We start from the raw sequence: 7306 nt of genomic DNA on the forward strand, positions 1-7306 counted from the left end.
CCGTCCGTCCGTCAACAATCGACTTCTTCTCCATAACCGCTGGTCGGATTTCAACAAAATTTGACTGGTAGCATCCTTATGGGCTACTAACTGAAAATTGTACAAATGATGGGGCTGACCCCCCAGGGGCCTGAGGGGCGGGGCCAAAAGGGGTCAATTTGGCTATTTCCATATAAACGACTTCTTCTCTGAAACCAAGCATGGGATAGCATCCATAATGCAATGGTAGCATCCTTATAGGGTGGGGATTCAAAATTGTACAAATGATGGGGCTGACCCCCCGGGGGCCTGAGGGGCGGGGCCAAAAGGGGTCAATTTGGCTATTTCCATATTAACGACTTCTTCTCTGAAACCAAGCATGGGATAGCATCCATAATGCAATGGTAGCATCCTTATAGGGTGGGGATTCAAAATTGTACAAATGATGGGGCTGACCCCCCGGGGGCCTGAGGGGCGGGGTCAAATGGGGTCAATTTGGCTATTTCCATATAAACGACTTCTTCTCTGAAACTAAGCATGAGATAGCACTCATAATGCAATGGTAGTATCGTTATAGGGTGGGGATTAAAAATTGTACAAATGATGTGGCTGACCCCCCGGGGGCCTAAGGGGCGGGGTCAAAAGGGGTCAATTTGGCTATTTCCATATAAACAACTTCTTCTCTGAAACCAAGCATGGGATAGCACTCATAATGCAATGGTAGTATCTTTATAGGTTGGGGATTCAAAATTGTACAAATGATGGGGCTGACCCCCGGGGGGCCTGAGGGGCGGGGTCAAAAGGGGCCAATTTGGCTATTTCCATATAAACGACTTCTTCTCTGAAACTAAGCATGGTATAGCACCCATAATGCAATGGTGGCATCTTTATAGGGTGGGGATTCAAAATTGTGCAAATGATGGGGCTGACCCCCAGGGGGCCTGAGGGGCGGGGTCGAAAGTGGCCAATTTGGCTATTTCCATTTAAACGACTTCTTCTCTGAAACTAAGCACGGTATAGCACCCATAATACAATGGTAGTATCCTTATAGTGTGGGGATTCAAAATTGTGCAAATGATAGGGCTGACCCCCCGGGGGCCTGAGGGGCGGGGTCAAAAGTGGTCAATTTCCATATATATATGACTTTTTCTCTGCAACTTAACATGGGATTACGCTCATAATGCAATGGTTACATCCTTATAGGGTTTGGATTCAAAATTTTGCAAATGATGGGGCTGACCCCCCGGGGGCCTGAAGGGTGGGGTCAAAAGGGGTCAATTTAGCTATTTCCATATAAACGACTTCTTCTCTGCAACTAAGAATGGAAGAGCACTTATAGTGCAATGGTAGCATCCTTATAGGGTTGGGATTTGAAATTGTACAAATGATAGGGCTGACCCCCCGGGGCCTTAGACGGCAATAGATGCGAGGTCAAAAGGTCAATTAGGCTACTATTTTCATATAAATTACTTTGTCTCTGAACCTATGTATTGGATAGCATATTTGTATGGTATCAATAGCATCATTGTATGGTTGTGATTCAAAATTAAACTTTGGGAGTCAATTTTGCTTATTTTTCTAATTGTCAGAGTCTTGTGATAATTACTAACAAAAAACCAGGTGAGCGATACAGGCCCTCTGGGCCTCTTGTTTTTTTTTGAAAAACCAAATTTGAACTGACATATATTATTGAAGCTATGCAATCTTCTCTTTCACAATTTTATATCCAAAAAATAACTTCTGTTGATTTGACAAATATATATTCTTTTTAAAAGAAAGCTAAGAATCATGGCCTACACTTAAGGATTTCCTATAAAAGGTTTGGTGAAAAGAGGGGGAAAAGCATGAAATTGGGGAAAAAATTAACGGACTTTAGCCCATGCACGTTTTATATTTTTATCCAGTAAATTTTTTTTTACTTTTCTCATAGTTCTGTTTTAATTTTCCTTCTATCTATTCTTTAACATAGCTAGTCACACAGTATTAATCTATGGGGCTCATGTATACAGGAAAAAAGTAAAATATATAAAGTGGCATGATATTACACCAATGCTGAATTTAAGTCTTGTATGATTATTTTAATATGTAAATACGATTGATGTATATATGTACAAATTATTTGTGTAAGGAAACTGATGTTAACATCATTGTGGTTAGATATTGTCTTGTGATGAAATTTTAATGTGAAGCTTTGGAAATTTAGCCACAATAAGTACATGTATTAAAGTGTCAAACACTAATGGGGATAATGAAATTTTGTTTCATACAAGTTCATACTGAAGTACATGTATGAAGTAAACTTTTCATACTTTGTGATAGACCAACAGTAGAAATATTTTCATGGTTAATTACAAATAAAAACTTTATATGAAAGCATGTTGAAGTGCAAAGGGGACAAAATCATGTGAATAAATAACCTAATCCGTTTTTCCTTTGAATGATCTGTATACAAAAGTAGTTGTAGACTTGTTTGTGAATCAATCAATATAGAACCATTCAGGGAGATTTCAGCTGGCCCACTTTGTCTGTTACAGTCTGGTTGAAATTGAGCAGGTGCCCTTTTATCATAGAGCAGCTAGAGGGAGATGCACTAAGATGTGGATCTGGTCGGTCAATGTACATATAACCTGTGGTACATTTATCTGTCATTTTGTATCGTTGGAACAGAAAATGACCGGTAGAGAATATGTTTTACAAAGAACGTCTCTTCATAAGAGTTAAATGAAAATTATAATACACTGGTACATGTATCCTTGAAATGGTGGAAACTTTCATCCTAGCACTACAGATGTAGCTTAAGTGATCCCATCAAATTCTCTCCATATGAATATCCATATTCTATAAAGGTGTGTTTTCAAAAATAAATGAGATAGTTTATCTTATTGGCTCCGAGAAAGATTTATAAATTGTTTAAAAAAGAATAAAAATGAAATAGAATTGTTTATCCAACACTTGAAATATGGTTGGTGCTATGAAGTTTGTTCTTCAACATTTAAATATAAACAAAAATTATGGACCAGATTATTATAAGGATATTTTTTGGAAATGAAAGTAACTATTCATGCAATGTTTACTAGTAATCATATTTCCTGGGGTATTTTGGGTATTGAATACTGACTGTGTCAACAAGAGTATTTGTACTATTTCATCAATGTTGTAAATTATACTTCTACCATGTAACCAACTTCATTAAGATGTACTATATACCATATTTTGATAATAGAGATAATTTCAGTCAGAATCAACATGACATGTACACAATGGAAAATTTGTAAATGTAAATTTTTATCATGTGCATAGACTTTTATCACCTCGTGTAATTCTGTGCATGCATATTTCTGCATCATAATAAAAAGTATGTTTTCATCAGTGACTTCATTCTTCATTAAAACACATTTAGCTCATCATATTGTGGTTATCAAATTGTTGGAACTTTATAGCAATTGTTATTCAAGTGCTTTCACAGAATAAATCGCTGGCTGCCCTTTAAATAATTCTGCAGTTGTAGAAAGCTTGTATCTGTGTTCTGATGTTCAGCCAAGAAAGCTTAGTATAATGTCTGGGCACTGAGTTTGTATCAGGATACTAATTTTCAGCCAAGAAAGTTTGTATCTTTGTACTAATGTTCAGCCAAGATAGCTTGTAACTGGGTACTGATGCTCGGTTAAGAAAGCTTGTATCTGGGCACTGATGTTCAGCCAAGAAAGCTTGAATCTGGGCACTGATGTTCAGCCAAGAAAGCTTGTATCTGGGCACTGATGTTCAGCCAAGAAAGCTTGAATCTGGGCACTGATGTTCAGCCAAGAAAGCTTGTATCTGGGCACTGATGTTCAGCCAAGAAAGCTTGAATCTGGGCACTGATGTTCAGCCAAGAAAGCTTGAATCTGGGCACTGATGTTCAGCCAAGAAGAACCTGGAGAAGAGCCTGCTAAACTATTAGGATTGGATATCGTCATAATCTGAAGGTCCACAATTTAAATGCTAGAAAAACATCAGAAATATCAATTTCCATACGAAACCACGTGTTATATTAATCATGTATCTATATATGCATGAATCAATTTCTGTTGCAGAGAAAAATTTTAAGCCTTAGTACAAGTCTTGGTACCAATTGGGGTTCTTGTTGAACTCAAAAAATCCAGAGTTTTGTCTCATAAAATCGTAACATGACCAATGAACAACGCAGAAATAAACGTCGCGTTTTCAAAAGACAGCAGCAATTTCTCACTTTCACAAGTTTCTTAGGGCATGTACCATTATGGGCCTCTTGAATTTCTCATAATTTTCATAACAAAAAATTGCATGAAATATTTTTTTTTTTTAGGAAATCTAGAGCGCCAGTTTTTGGTTAACCCACTACAGAACATTATGACCAAGAGATTGCCCTCGTGTGTAGGGCCAGACCGCCACGAACTAAATGGAAAATTAGGAACTCGTCGACAACGCGTTTATAAACCCCGAGACAGGTCTACCAATTATCTTGTCGGATTATCTCGGGCTAGTCTTCGTGTGGTTCTAACACCTAATGGCACAACGTCCTTTCTGGAACAAAATCCAATGCAACATAACATTCGCCTTATTAAGCACACATATATGTGAAGTTGCCCTAATTTGGTATCTAATGTTATTCAAAAAAGAGAAAAGCTTTTTTTTAAGGGGTGAAAATGCCGTATTTCCCATGATCTGATCAAGAATCATTCTGTGGTAAGCGCTCATAACCCCATATGAAATAATATTGTTCACTATTATTTTAATGGCGAGTCATAGACGGAGTTTTTTTAATAATCAGATGGATTATGGGGTTATCAGCTATGTCTAAGCACGATCATCAGAAAATTCAGACAAGACTAACAAGAGATAAGGGATTAACTTGAATATATTTTTTATGTTATGGAGATATAACACAAAAATCTGAGTGTACTCTAAATAAACCGCGAAGTGCGGTTTATGATGAGAGTACACTCAGATTTTTGTGTTATATCTCCATATCATAAAAAATATATTCAAATTAATCCTTATTATTCAATTTACTAAAGATAATCTCTTCAATATTCAAAATTCATTTTTGGACTCTTTTGTCTATGAAATCATTACGCCGTCATCTCAGCCATTCAGAAGCAACGTTATAAAACGGCGACGCCATTTTTTTCCTTTTGGGCTGATAAAGTAAATTTTTAAGCCATATGAAACATGCTCGTAACAAGCAAAAATTGAAATTATACGACTATTTAAAACTTAATATTGATGGACCTTAAGGGTCAAGATTCAATTGATACCTGTAATAGATAACTGGGAATCCTCTGGTTTAAAACGTGTTTGATCATCTGATATGTTAGTAGAAAATCAGTGTTAGGTTAAAAAAGGAAAAAGTAAAGTACAAAAATGGCCTGATTGGCATATTTAACATTCTCCGCAAATTCTATTTATCATCTACATTGTTATAATATGTCATTAATAGAATCTTATTCCATATACCAACACATTAGTATCTTTATGAAAACGTGGCAATTATTTTTTAATAGTAGTAAAATTTTATTATGGTTTAGCTCAACCCCGAGTCAAAAATAACCAGGAAATGACACTTTCCGCGAGCGGAAAATACCGTACAGAACTTCGGAGGATACAGAGAATACAATGAGGGCCTTCATTTGTAAACATAGATCTGTTTTTAGTTATATGTATTAGCTGTGAAATTTAAACCAATTAGCGAGATTGGCACAATATGTATGTATGTAACAAACGAAAATTCCTTCCGTTATATTTTGTTAGGTAGCACTCACAACCTATTTGACGGTTCATACGAAGTCAGGATACACTTCACAAGGGTTTACTGGGTTTAGTGTTCGACATCCAACCACGGAACTCAAATTAATTTACTCATTTTACATACAAACATGGCATAATGCAAACCATTTCTAAGAGAAAATTTAATTTAGTTTTGTCATGGTTGGATTAACTGCCTACTGTAACTAAAACAACCGAAAATATCACTTCGACTAAAAATTTGATTTCAAAAAATGTTTGTTAAGCCCAGAAACATACTAGATAGATACTAGCAAGAGTAGGCCAAAGGGCGTATTTAAAGAAAAAAAAAATGACGTCTAATTTAAACTGCTAGTTTGGGCTCGAAGAAAGGAAAACGAAAGAGTTAGAAGAAAAGAAACCGCCAATTATTTTTTAAAGTTAGCTTTTGCGGAATGCAAATTGAATGTAGTTGCTAGCTTTTCAAAGTTTGAAATTGTAATCGGTTAATCAATAATGACCAAAATGCATTTCACGATTATTAAAATTCTATACAAAGTAGTTGGGATTTTTTAAGATAACAGCTCTTGATCAAGTTGATCAAATATGACCGTAAATAGATTTTCGCATCGTCGCTGATTTTTTTTTATTCCCCGCGAAACGTGTTTGCTGTTTCTTATTGTTTGGAAAGGGCTATAACTCAAAAACCGTTCAAACGCAGCTCACTAAAACTTTCTGTATACATCAGACAGCTGCCCTAGCTAGTTGTGCCTTTTGCTATTGCAGAGCTTCCGTTTTGGGGAATTGTTTTCGTTACCATATAGGAAACTTAGTCATAAAACTCTACAATTCAACTGGCAGCTATTTGTAAACTTTCTGGATATACGAACAGACAAGATGCCCTAGGCCGATGTTATGCCTTTTTGTTATTGCCAACCATGATTTTTTGTTCTTATCTTATTCCGTTATGGAAAATTAGTTCAAAATATTCTTTATTACAGTTTTCCTATTTTTGTTTCCAGAGCTTATAACATGAAACTTTAATTCTGAACATATCAGGACAAGTGCCCTAGCTAGTTGTGTTTGCTTTTGCTTTTCCCATGTAAGGTGATTGTTCTGGTTACCCCATGATATTATTATCAAATTTACTGTTTCTTTTGTTTACCTACGGCGGCGTATTAGGGCCACTACAAACTTTTATTTATCTTGTACGTACAAGTTATTAAATTCTTGTACGTACAAGTTATTATCTTGTTCGTACAACTTAGTATCTTGTACGTACAAGTTAGTATCTTGTACGTACAAGATAGTATCTTGTACGTACAAGTTATTATATGTACGTACAAGTTAGTATCTTGTACGTACAACTTAGTATCTTGTACTAGTATCTTGTACGTACAACTTAGTATCTTGTACGTTACAAGTTAGTATCTTGTACGTACAAGTTTAGTATCTTGTACGTACAAGTTAGTATTTTGTACGTACAAGTTAGTATCTAGTACTAAGTTTTGTACGTACAAGATACTAAGTTGTACGTACAAGATACTAGTACAAGATACTATCTTGTACGTACAAGATACTATAC

Source organism: Argopecten irradians, unplaced genomic scaffold (assembly GCF_041381155.1).
Source record: "Argopecten irradians isolate NY unplaced genomic scaffold, Ai_NY scaffold_0031, whole genome shotgun sequence".
Taxonomy (NCBI): Eukaryota; Metazoa; Mollusca; class Bivalvia; order Pectinida; family Pectinidae; genus Argopecten; species Argopecten irradians.